The 12,505-nt window shown below is 46.9% G+C and overlaps 1 protein-coding gene across 1 annotated transcript in view; it reads left to right on the plus strand.

Annotated features, from left to right (window-relative positions):
• The first annotated feature begins 4,476 nt into the window (after positions 1 to 4,476).
• SEMA4C (semaphorin 4C) overlaps positions 4,477 to 12,505 on the plus strand; it is a 102,916-nt gene continuing 94,887 nt past the window's right edge. The window contains exon 1 of the mRNA XM_087706109.1: positions 4,477 to 4,982. The gene's annotated coding sequence lies outside the window, so the exon portion shown is untranslated. The remainder of the gene's footprint in view (positions 4,983 to 12,505) is intronic.

Raw genomic sequence — 12,505 nt, forward strand, 5'->3', positions numbered from 1 at the left:
GGGAAGGCAACAGCGTTCTGTGCGTCTTTGACGCTGGCCACATGACTATGGAGACATCTTCGGACAGCACTGGCTCTTCGGCTTTGAAACGGAGATGAGCACCGCCCCCTAGAGTCGGGAACAACTAGGACATATGTGCAAGGGGAACCTTTTACTGTTACCTTTACCTTAAAGAATGGGTGAGTTAGAAGGACATGATCTGATATTTGGCTGTGTGGGTATCTATGGTATTACAAAACTGAGGTTAATGTAGATTTCAAAAATCATTATGTTAGCCACCCATTCTTATGAAAATGGAATAAATAAAAGTCGAGCCTGTGCTGAAAAACACATTTGTAGCTTTCAGCACAAAAAAACATTTTATATATGAGAAATGGTAAGTAAACATAAATGGTGAACGTTGTTATATATTAGAATTTTCTCAAGAGGATTATAAAATAAAATCGAGAGGATTTGACAATGAAACTATTTTTTTTTAATGTACGATCGCCACAAAGGTTTAAAGTGGGTAAAAGCTTCTATGGTCCTGAACAATGCGAGACTTGATTTGAAACAGTATAAATACAAATGATGAACATGTTATTGCTAAGATGTCTAAACTCTCGTTGAAATACAAGTTAGCAGCAGCAGCAGAAGAAAAAAAATGAAAGAATGTGTGATAAAATGGGCTAAGCATTTTGCCTACGATATACAAATAGATCACTGGGAAAATAAAATTTATTATTGAAGAGGCTGAAAGAGAAAATTTTATAAAATGATAGATCGTTGCTTTTTGTCATCAGATAAATTGTCTAGAGTGTGTAAATGTTCTTTGAATCTTTGCTGGAAACCCGAACAATACAAAGAGGCATTTGATCATGTATGGTGTGTGTGTAAAAATACATTTTTGATAAAAATACACTAATTCAGAAGATTTTAAAGACCACTGTATGTACAAGCCAGAAACTTTTCCTTTGGGATTTATTGGCAGATAGAAAAAAGCCGTGTGTGTGTGTGTGTGTGTGTACATATACACACACATATGATAACTGCAGTAAGATTCCTCTATGCTCAAAAGTGGAAAAGTACAAGGAATGGTTGGTGAAGATGATGGAATTTACGGAGATAGCTAAATTGACTTTCTTGGTTAGAGAAAAGACAGTAATTACATTTATGGCTGACTGGAAACTCCTTATAAACTTTTTACATCACACACACACACACACACACACACACACACACACACACACACACACACACACACGGTTTTGATAGTTGAAAAGCCATTAGCTAATAGAAAACAAGCCAGATTTTTAAACCATAGAGTAAGAGATAACTTTGTAATCATATTTATATTTGCTCTAAAGAAAATAGGTAGATTTCTCTCTCTCGGTTTTTCTCTTTTCTTTCTGCATCTTTTATTCCTTTTTTTAAAAAATTCTGCATTAGCTTGTTTTTAATGTAGATCCATGTCCATGTAGAAAGTGGGCAGATATATACAGAATGAATGAAAACAGAGATGGACATTCAGCTGAAATCTTCTTACCTTTTTAAACCATACCCCGCAGATTCCCCTGAAAACCCATAAGGTTAGCCAGTTTAACAGACTCACAGAGTTGGAAGGGACCTTGTAGGTCATCTAGTCCAACCCCTCACCCAAGAAGGGGACCCTTCACCATTTCTGACAGCCCAGTCTCTTCTTGAAAGCCTCCAGTGATGAAGCTCCCTCAACTTCCGAAGGGAACTTCTGTCCCATGGGTTGATTGTTGTCACTGTCAGAAAATTCCTCCTCATTTCCAGGTTGAATCTCTCCTTGTTCAGTTTCCATCCATTCTTCCTTGTCTGCAATAAAAGAGGCTGAAATATCCCAGAACGGTTATTTCCCTGAATCCTAAAACTTTATTTTTTATGCAGTTTTGGGATGCCTGGATTTGGCTCTCATGGCTTGAGAAGAAACGAAAAATTAGTTTCGAAGGATGTTTTGGCTTGCAGGCATTCAGCTGTCTTCAAGGTGGCCCCACAAGCCAGATCTAAGCACCCCGCGGGCCGGATCTGGCCCTCGGGCCTTGAGTTTGACACCCTTGGTCTATGCTACCTCCTCAGGGCTTCTGGTTGACCATCCCTCTTACTGGGTAAGTTTCTCAGGTAGCTGTGGCCTCCAAAAGCTAAGTCTCCTCACCTCACACCTGCATGCAAGTAGAATAGTATAACAGAGTTGGAAGGGACCCTGGAGGTCTTCTAGTCCAACCCCCCTGCCTAGACAGGAAACCCTACATACCATTTCAGACAAATGGTTATCCAACATCTTCATCTTCTATCCAAAACCTCCAGTGTTGGAGCATTTGCAACTTCTGGAGGCAAGTTGTTTCACTGATTAATTGTTCTGTCAGGATGTTTCTCCTTAGATCTAGGTTGCTTCTCTCCTTGATTAGTTTCCACCCATTGCTTCTTCTCCTACCCTCGGGTGCCTTGGAGAATAGTTTGACTCCCTCTTCTTTGTAGCAACCCCTGAGATATTGGAAGACTGCTATCATGTCTCCCCCAGTCCTTCTTTTCATTAAACTAGACATACCCAGTTCCTGCAACCGTTCCTCATATGTTTTAGTCTCAGTCCCCTAGACATCTTTGTTGCTCTTCTCTGCACTTTTTCTAAAGTCTTCATATCTTTTTTACATCATGGTGACCAAAACTGAATGTAGGATTCCAAGTGTGGCCTTACCAAGGCATATAAAGTAGTATTAAGTGGTATCACTTCGTGGCACGACAAAACCGCGCTACGCAAAATAGCGGAGATTAAATCGCGTCGCTAAAGCCGCGACGTCATCATCGCGCGTTATCACCGCCGCGACAACAGCACGATAAGGGAATCGCGGTTTTGTGGTGGAACCGTATCACTTCACGTAATCTTGATTCTCTTCCTCTGTTTATGCAGCCTAGAACTGTATTGGCTTTTTTGGCAGCTGCTGCACCCCACCCCCGCTTTGCATTTTTTTAAATTGTGCAAACTGATGCAAAGGAGAGTTCAAGCAGGCAAATTTGGCTGTCCATCACCTTCCAGGGGCTTGTTTTTAAAAAATAAAACCTTTTTTTTTTACTGCTGGCAGGAATGAATGGATTTATTTCCTGAACTGCTCCATTGGGATTGATCTAGTTTTGTCAATGAGATTCTCCCAACTGTTGCTCGACGCCGGACATAATGGTGTCACGTTCACACAACAGCTGCCCAGCCACCGTTCACAGAAGTCCGCCTGGCCAGTTGTGCGAATGGGGCAGTTGTGGGATTCGGCAGGGATTCCTCTGGTGGGGAAAACCCAATAACATTCCTGGTACTAAATGTCTATAGCAGTGTTTCCCAACCTTGGCAACTTGAAGATGTCCGGACTTCAACTCCCAGAATTCCCCAGCCAGCGAATGCTGGCTGGGGAATTCTGGGAGTTGAAGTCCGGACATCTTCAAGTTGCCAAGGTTGAGAAACACTGGTCTATAGAGATTCTCCATCATCCAGGCCATGGTTATCCCAAAGGTGCTTTTTTCTGGAGGCCACTGGACTTTCTGGTTTTTCTTTGAAGACTTTTTGCTTCTCATCCAAGAAGCTTCTTCAGCTCTGAGATGTTTTGTCTGAGATCTTTTAGGGTTTCCTGCTTAAGCAGGGGGTTGGACTAGAAGACCTCAAAAGTCCCTTCCAGCTCTATTATTCTATATTCTGTGCTCTATGAGAGGACCCTCCTAGGACCAAGGATGTCCCATGGGTGCTTTTTTTCCCCAAGAGGCAACTGGACTTTCTGGTTTTTTCTTTGAAGATGTTTCCCTTCTTCTTCTCTAAGAAGCTTCTTCAGCTCTTCCCCACCATCCAGTTCGGAGTTGAAGAAGCTTCTGGGATGAGAAGCGAAACGTCTTCAAAGAAAACCCAGAAACTAGTTGAGGAAAAAACACGTTTGGGATTCCCGGCGCCAAACGACTCAAAAGCACGTGTGAACGCCGCTCGGGAGACACGGGGCTCCCTTTCTCCCGAGCTGGGAACACCCCCCCCCCCAACCCCGGGTCCCCCAAGGCGAGTCAAGCGGTGCCACTCAGCCCGGCAGAGGGCAGCGCTGCCAGCCGCGCCCGCCTTGCCTGCATGGCGAGTCCGTAACGCCTGGATGGCGGAGGAGAACGGTGGCTTTGTTCTCTCCCCCTCCGGCCGCAGGAGGCGGGGGGGAGAGAGAGCGGCCGTCGGACTGGCCCGGCCCCGAGAAAGGTGGGTGGGTGGGATGCTCCAGAGCCCCCACCCCCACAAAAGCCGGGCTCCAGCGCCTGAAGTGGGGAGGGGGCTGCAGGGGAGGGTCCTCTCCAAATTGGGGGACCCCAGCGGGGTTTGCTCTGCTGGGGGAGTGGAGAGGGGAGTTGGACGGAGCGAGGCGCGTGCCCGCCCGGGCTCTGCTCCAGCCTCCCGCCCGGTCTTGACGTCAAGGAAGGAGGGGAAAGCAAAGGGGCGGCCGAGAGGAGGAGGAGGAGGAGGGAAAGCAGGGGAGGCGCTCGCCCAGCCAAGCGCAACGCAGCGGAGAGAGAGCAAGAAAGCGAGAGGCAACCAGGGGAAGAGCAGCAGAAGCCGCCGTCGCCGCCGGGCCAGCTCACTTGCCCCTTCGCCAACTTTGCCCGGTCCACGCCTCGGGAGTGGTCGCTCGCGCCAAGCCCCCCGGGAGCCCGGGATGTGATTGGGGGCTCGCTTACCCGTCCTGTCTTCCTCCTTTCCTCCTCCTTCCACACTCACTCCTTCCTTCCCTCCTTCCTTCTCCCTCCTATCCTCTTGGTTCCACGCTCCCTCTTTCCTTCTTTCTTTCCTTCCTTTCTTCCTCCTTTCCTCCTCCTTCCACGCTCCCTGCCTCCCTCCTTCCCCCTCCTTTCCTCCTCTTTCCACGCTCCTTCTTTCCTTCCTTCCTTCTCCCTCCTATTCTCCTTCTTCCACGCTCCCTGCCTCCTTCCTTCCTTCTCGGAGCCGAAGGAACCCAAACGCTGCCCGAAAGGTAAGCCGAGCGCCGGAGCCGCCAGGTGGGAAATGGGAAGCCAACGGGGGCTATTGTCTTGCTTTGTCCGGTGGCGGGGAGACTTTTCCGGGGAAGGCTGGGAATCCCAAGTGGAGGGGAGGTGGGAAGATAGGGAAGAAAAGCAGCCTTCTCCCTCCCCGGAAGAAAGAAAAGGGGGGATTTCCTTTGACCCCCCTCCCCATTCCGGCTTTTCCAACTCCGGGGGAGTTTCCTGGGGGAGGGACCCCTCCCCATCAGGTGGCAGCGCCCCCAGACCCCGCCTTGGCCTCGGCCACGCGTGGGATCGACACCCCCTCCTCCAATTGTTGGAGGGAGGGGCGTCTCTTGCCCCCCCATTCCGCTTTCCATGCAGCCCCCCCATTCTCCTTCCCTTCCTCCCCGGCGAAGCGGAGCTCTGATTGGAAATTAATTACCGGGCTGGGCTGGGGGTGGATGAGGGGGAAGAGAGCGAAGGAGCGAGCGAGAGACAGACAAAGGGAACCGAGCCCCATGTGGGGGGGGGGAGGCTGAGCCTAGTGGGTCCTCCTCCCATTCTCACCCCCTTTCCCTCCCCAAAGCCCCAGGGAGGTCCCTTCGCCCAGCCCTGCCTCTCGGGAGGGGGAGGACGGTGGGGGGTCTCCGCCTGGGGGAGGGAAAAGAAAGAGGCGCGGGGGGAGCCGTTTATGTGTGGGGGGGTCTTCTCCATCCGCCGCCTCTCCTTGCGGGAACTCCGGCCGCCAGCGCCGGAGCTTGGCCCGAAAGAAAGGCGAGCAGCAAGCGGGTCGCGAACGTGGCTCGGCAGCTCCGAAAAGGCTGGGGGTCACTTCTCCCTTTTGCAACGGGCGGGTGGCGCAACTCAGGCTCGGGTGGGTGAGAGTCCAACCCAGCGCCCTTTCCACGCACACACACCCCTTCTGGGCAATTTGTGTTGGCATTTGGAGGGTGGGGTGGTATTGCATGATTTTTTTCTCGTGTGTGCGTTATGTTGTGTGTGTTGGTCCTTTAAGAGCAGTGGTTCGCAACCTTTTGGGGGGCCATGCCCCACCTAAGCATCTCTACAATCGTGATGCCCCCCCCTTACATATAATTCTGATTTTACTCAAAAAGTGAACTCTACTCCTGTAGAGAGCGCCTAAAAGCCCACTAACTTGGTTTGAACAAGGTTGAAATCCCCCCCCCATTAAAAAACCAAATTGCCCCCACTTAGGAAACACCGTTTGAGAGGAAGTACCTTGCTAGAAAAACAGCTCTGCCCCCTCCCTCCCCTCTCCTTCCCTCCCTCCCTCCTTCCTTCTCTTTGCTTTCTCTTTTCTTCTTCCTGTGTTTGTGCTCTGCTCTGTTTTGCTCCGGATCAGATTTCACCTTCCAGCTGACTTTCTGCCCTGTTCTTTGCAAAGATTACACCCGCTTTTCTGTGTGTGTGTGTGTGTGTGTGTGTGTGTGTGTGTGTGAGAGAGAGAGAAGAACTTGGCAAAGGGCCTGTTTATTCCTGGAGCAAAAGAGGCGGGTTGGTTGGCAGTGCCTGGAGCCACACTCCAGGGTTGCAGCATTGGGACCCCCAGGCCTCGCCCCTCCACAGGTGTGGGTTTGAGTGGTGGAGGGGGAAGCCACTGCCAGATCTCTTCCTGGAGATCCCACCCCTCCACCATGGATGTGCCAAGAATGGTCTCCAAAGGATCTTCAACGGGTTTTTTTGAGCAAACATTTGTGGCTTTCAGGAACTCAAAGCTTTTGGGGAATCTGTTGTTTTGCTCCTGTTGTGCCCTGTTAAGAGAGGCCATGATTTATTTCTTCAGAGAAAACCCCCATCAGTTGGCTTCCCCTCTTTGCCCCCATGGGATTCTTATTTTAGATGAGGGGTTTTTTGTTTTTGCATTCGGCTCATTTTTCTCCAGAATTGGGCAGCTGGTGAGCCCAACGGTGTTTGTGTAAACCTTTGAAAAGGGAGCTCGGATGGAATGCTTTTCTGTTTGTGCACGCAGGCGGGGGGGGGGGTTACACACCCCCTCCATGTGGCTCCTTTTTCTCCCCATCCTCTCTGCTTCCTCCGCTTTTATGTCGAAGTTCCCTCTTTTGGCTCAGTAAGTAATTCCCAGACACACCGATTGATTCCCCAGAGTTTGTTTACATAAGTACAAAGGCAGGGAGACACCCAGTGTTCAGTGTAGTTTTTTTTTGCTGTTGCAAGGTGTTGCCAGAACATGCAGGCACACACGCGCACACACACACACGCATGCACGCACCTCCACCTGGCAGTCTTGTTCCTTTTGAGCCTTTGAGAAAAAGTTGCCAGCTGATCTGAAATGATCCAGCTGGATTTTGCTCTTGTGCCATGCACACATGCTAGATGGGAAGAACAGACAGGTGAAGGTTTTTTTGGGGGGGAGGGGGAAGTGAAGGCTCCTTGGTGCTCTCTGAACTTGGTGGTTTTCTTGCAGACATCTCATGATCAAACTAGGTCACATCATCAGGGCTCGAAGGGAGGAAGAGGGGGAGGCCTTTGGGGTCCTTGGTGCTGAGTTTGGCTATTTTCCTGCAGACCTTTCATGACCCAACTAGGGAACATCATCAGTGCTGTAGTTCAGGATGAGGTTACCTTGTTTGGCTGATGAAACATCTGCAAGAAAATAGCCAAACTCAGAGAGCACCAAGAACCCAACAGTCCTCCTCCTCCTCTCCACAAACCCTACTCCCATCTAGCACTGGTGATGTTCCCTCATTGAGTCATGAAATGTCAGCAAGAAAAGAAGGATTCCACATTTCTCCTCCTCCTCCCTCCTCCTCCCTCCTCCTCCTCCTCCTCCTTCCCTCCTCCTCCTCCTCCTCCTCTCTACAAACCCCAGTCCCTTCTAGCACTGATGTTCCCTAGTTGGGTCATGAAACATCTGCAAGAAAACAGCCAAGCTACAAATAATTCTCCTTTAGTGGGGGAAGGAAGGCCAGCACATGGATAGATGTGCCAGCAAAGCTCTTTGTAACTGATCCTCTACAAGGCAGCTGGCTAGTTTGTGGTTCAGTGAGCTGATGGTTTGGGGCAGAGGTCTTGAAACTTGGCAACTTTAAGACTGGTGGACTTCAACTCCCAGAATTCTCTAGCCAGATGCTGGCTAGAGAATTCTGGGACTTGAAGTCCACCAGTCTTAAAGTTTGAAGATCTCTGATCTAAGTGGAGAGATTGCAGAGAAAGGAATTACAAGAGAGTAAGTTATGCTGGCTGGAAAATTCTGGGAGTTGAAGTCCACAAGTCTACAAGTTTGGGGATCCCTGGTTTGGAGTGTTGTGCAGTGGAGGATTCATGATGGATGATTTATGATTTTTTCTTGAGCGTGATTCTAGCCTGCATGCTAGGAAGCAAATCTTTCCCATTAAACTTAGGCTTGTTGGAATCTCATTAGCTATGGCTCCAGAGTAGACAATGGGAGCTTTCAAAGCGGCAGGCAGCAGTTGATCTGCGTGAGCCAGTGACTAGTCATTTCCATTATTATTATTATTATTATTATACACTTGTATCACAGCGGCCAGTTGTTTCGCCGGATTTGGCATTGGTTACTAGTCGGGCCCCACCCAGGGGCCTAGGAGGTCGTAACGTATTTTCGTAATATGTGTGCAGATCCAAGCAGTGCGGTTTTTTGCATTTGACCGATGGTGATTTTGTCAATTTTTAACTATTTTAAATGTAATTCCAGTGCTTTTGGAATAGCACCCAGTGTGCCAATTACCACTGGAATTACCACTGCTGGTTTGTGCCATAGTCGTTGAATTTCGATTTTTAAGTCCTGGTATTTTGCAATTTTCTCTTGTTCCTTCTCGTCAATCCTGCTATCACCTGGTATTGCGATGTCTATGACTGTGACCTTATTTTTCTCAACCAGTGTGATGTCTGGTGTAGTATTATTATTATTATTATTATTAAACCAGATTGGAAGGAATGGCAGAGAGTTGTCCTTTGCTAATAGCAGAGAATGGAGCCTCCATGTCTAGAGGCAAGGTACCTTTGAGTATTCTGCTGGGTGCAGAGAAGAGATCCATGGCTCTCTTGGGCTCCACCAGGAAGTCTTTAGATGTGCAGGGCTGGGAAAATGAACTGCACCAACTCTGGAGTTCAGGGATTGCTCTGGATCCAGAACGAAAAAAAGCCCACATGCACAGGTACAGTATAGGCAGGGATGAAATCCAACAGCTTCTGACAGGTTCTGGGGAACCGGTAGCGGAAATTTTGAGTAGTTCAGAGAACCGGCAAATGCCACCTCTGGCTGGCGCCAGAGTGGGGTGAGAATGCGGATTTTGCAGTAACATTCCCCTGCCACACCCACCAAGCCACACCCACAGAACTGGTAGTTTAAAAAATTGAATTTCAGCACTGAGTATAGGTGGTACTTGGCTGAATAGTGGTAACCGTGAAAGGGATCTTGGAGTCCTAGTGGACAACCATTTAAATCTGAGTCAGCCGTGTGCAGCAGCTACCAAAAAAGCCAACACAGTTCTAGGCTGTACAAACAGGGATAGAATCAAGTTCACTTTATATGCCTTGGTAAGGCCACAGTAATGCGGCATTCAGTTTTGGTCGCCACGATGTAGAAAAGATGTGAAGATTCTAGAAAGAGTGCAGAGAAGAGCAACCAAGAAGATTAGGGGACTGGAGACTAAAACATAGGAAGAATGGTTGCAAGAACTGGGTATGTCTAGTTTAATGAAAAGAAGGACTAGGGGAGACATGATAGCAGTCTTCCAATATCTCAGGGGTTGCCACAAAGAAGAGGGAGCCGAACTATTCTCCAAGGCACCCAAGGGCAGGATAAGAAGCAATGGGTGGAAACTAATCAAGGAGAGAAGCAACTTAGAACGGGGGGAAAATTTCCTGGCAGGGAGAACAATTAATCAGTGGAACAAAAGTTGCCTCCAGAAGTTGTGAATGCCCCAACACTGGAAGTCTTTAAGAAGATGTTGGACAGCCATTTGTCTGAAATGATATATAGGGCTTCCTGCCTGAGCAGGAGGGTTGGACTAGAAGACCTCCAAGGTCCCTTCCAACTCTGTTATTCTACTCCCATCCTTGTTTCCTTCCAAATCAGGAAGAAGAGAGCTGAGCAGCCGCTGGGTGTGATGTTTGGGGGAGGAGGAGTGGGAGGAGAATGGATTTTCCCATCCTTTCCGTCCGTGTTCCTGGAGGTTTTCCAATCTGTCACTGACTCGGAGGAGCGGAGCCAAAGAGCGGTCATGCTTTCAAATTAATTAATACGGGCGTATCAGTGCTCAGTGTTGTGTTTATACAAGGCAGGATGGTGGAGAAGGGAAACTGTGTCACAGCCTGTTTCGTTCTGTGCTCTGGTGTTGCTTATCCCCTTCCTGATCTTCCTTTCTTCTTGGAATCTTCTTGGAAGTCAGAAGGAACTGGGATCCTGCTTTCTTGTGTGGATCTTCCCAGGCTCCCATGGAAGCGGGAGTGAGGAGGCCACATGGGGTGTGTGGGAGTGCGTGCAAAGCTTTTTTCATAGGGCATAAATAATTCAACTTTCACTCGTTTATTTATTTTCGTTTAAAAGAGTTACGCGGCTGCGTTTTCTGAAACAGAATTCTGGGCAGCTTATCGCCCTAACAAAAGGGCATTTATCTGTTTTTATTTCTTTATGAAACTTCTGGGCTGCCCATCGACTCCTGAAACCAAGAAAAATAAAAGCATAAATTGTAAAATGAAAACAACAAGCCAGTGTGGAGAGGCCCACTTGACAACTTCTTATTGATATATCTCCTCTCTAGCATTAAGCATACAGTGCAAACAACTTTCTGTTCATTCCTATACTAGAAATCATGTTGAATATTGAGAGATAGATAGATAGAATTGATGATAAAGAGATGATAAATGATGGATGGGTGGATAGATGATAGACACAGATAGAGTTGATAGAATTGATGATAGATGAGAGAGTGATAGAGAGAGATGATAGATGATGGATGGATGGATAGAGATAGATAGATAGATAGATAGATAGATAGATAGATAGATAGATAGATAGATAGATAGATAGATAGATATGTAAATACATAATGGATGGATGGATGGATAGATAGACAGATAGATAGAGAATTGATGTTAGATGATAGAAAGATGATAAATGATAGATGGATGGATAGGTGATAGACAGATAGAATTGATAGATGAGAGAGAGATGATAGATGATGAGTAGATGGGTGGATGGATAGATAGAGATAGATACGTACATACGTATGTACATACATATATTAGATAGATAGATAGATAGATAGATAGATAGATAGATAGACAGACAGACAGACAGACAGACAGACAGATACGTACATACGTATGTACGTACATACATACGTACGTATGTACGTACATACATACGTACATACATACAAAGATACAAAGATACATAGATAGAATTGATGATCGATGATAGAGAGAAAAAGATGATAAATGATAGATGGGTGGATAGGTGATAGATACAGAATTTATGATAGATGATAGAGAGATGATAGATGATCCATTCCTTTTTAGGGCTAAACAATATCGGTTGCCTCAATGTGCAAACATTGCTACAAACCGGGAAGCAGGCCCTTCTCACTAAAAGTAAAATCATATAATAGCGACTGGCTGCACCACCTGACAACCCTAGCCCAGGACCGAAAACAGTGGCGTCAAATTTCCATGGAAGTCGCCTATACCCACGATGGGTGAAGAGGCGTCAAGTACAAGTACAAGATGATGTGTGGATGGATGGATGGATGAATGGATAGAGATAGATAGATACGTACATAAATATATTATAGATAGATGATTGATTGATAGATAGAATTGATGATCAATGATAGAGAGAAAGATGATAAATGATAGATGGATAGATGATAGAAACAAATTGAATTGATGATAGATGTGTGTGTGTGTGAGAGAGAGATGATAGATGATGGATGGATAGTTACGTACATACATACATACATACATACTAGATAGATAGATAGATAGATAGATAGAATTGATGATAGATGATAGAAAAAGATGATAAATGATAGACAGACAGACAGACACAGGTAGAACTGATGACTGGTGTTTGTATGTGTGTGTGTGAGAGAGCGAGAGAGCTAGAGGATGGATGGATGGATAGATAGGAAAGTTTGAATTTGCCAGTTTCACACAGTTTCCAGCTTCTGCCAACAGGCAGCTCAGCCTTTGGGTTTTATTTCTCTTCCTCTGTGCGTTGTTTGTATTCTATAATAAGACAATTAATTTGGGGAAATAAAGAAGAATGCAGTTTGCAAAATATTGACAGCTGGAAACCTGAATGAAAACTTTAAAAAACGGTGGGCTCCCCCCTTCTTTAATCAACTTGTTCCATCTTGAAGAGTTATGTAAGGGCATGCGTTTGTCTCCATTGCCTATTTAAAGAACGCAGCTAGTCCTCAAGTTAGGACCCCAATCGAGCCATTGTTCAATGAGACCGTTGTTAAGTGAATTTTAGCAGGACTAGCTTCCCCTCCCCAACCCCTGGAGCAGAGGGAAGGGGCGG

This window comes from Thamnophis sirtalis, unplaced genomic scaffold (genome assembly GCF_051295495.1).
Source record: "Thamnophis sirtalis isolate CommonGarterSnake01/CBP01778 unplaced genomic scaffold, rThaSir2_p1.2 scaffold_2, whole genome shotgun sequence".
Lineage (NCBI taxonomy): Eukaryota > Metazoa > Chordata > Lepidosauria > Squamata > Natricidae > Thamnophis > Thamnophis sirtalis.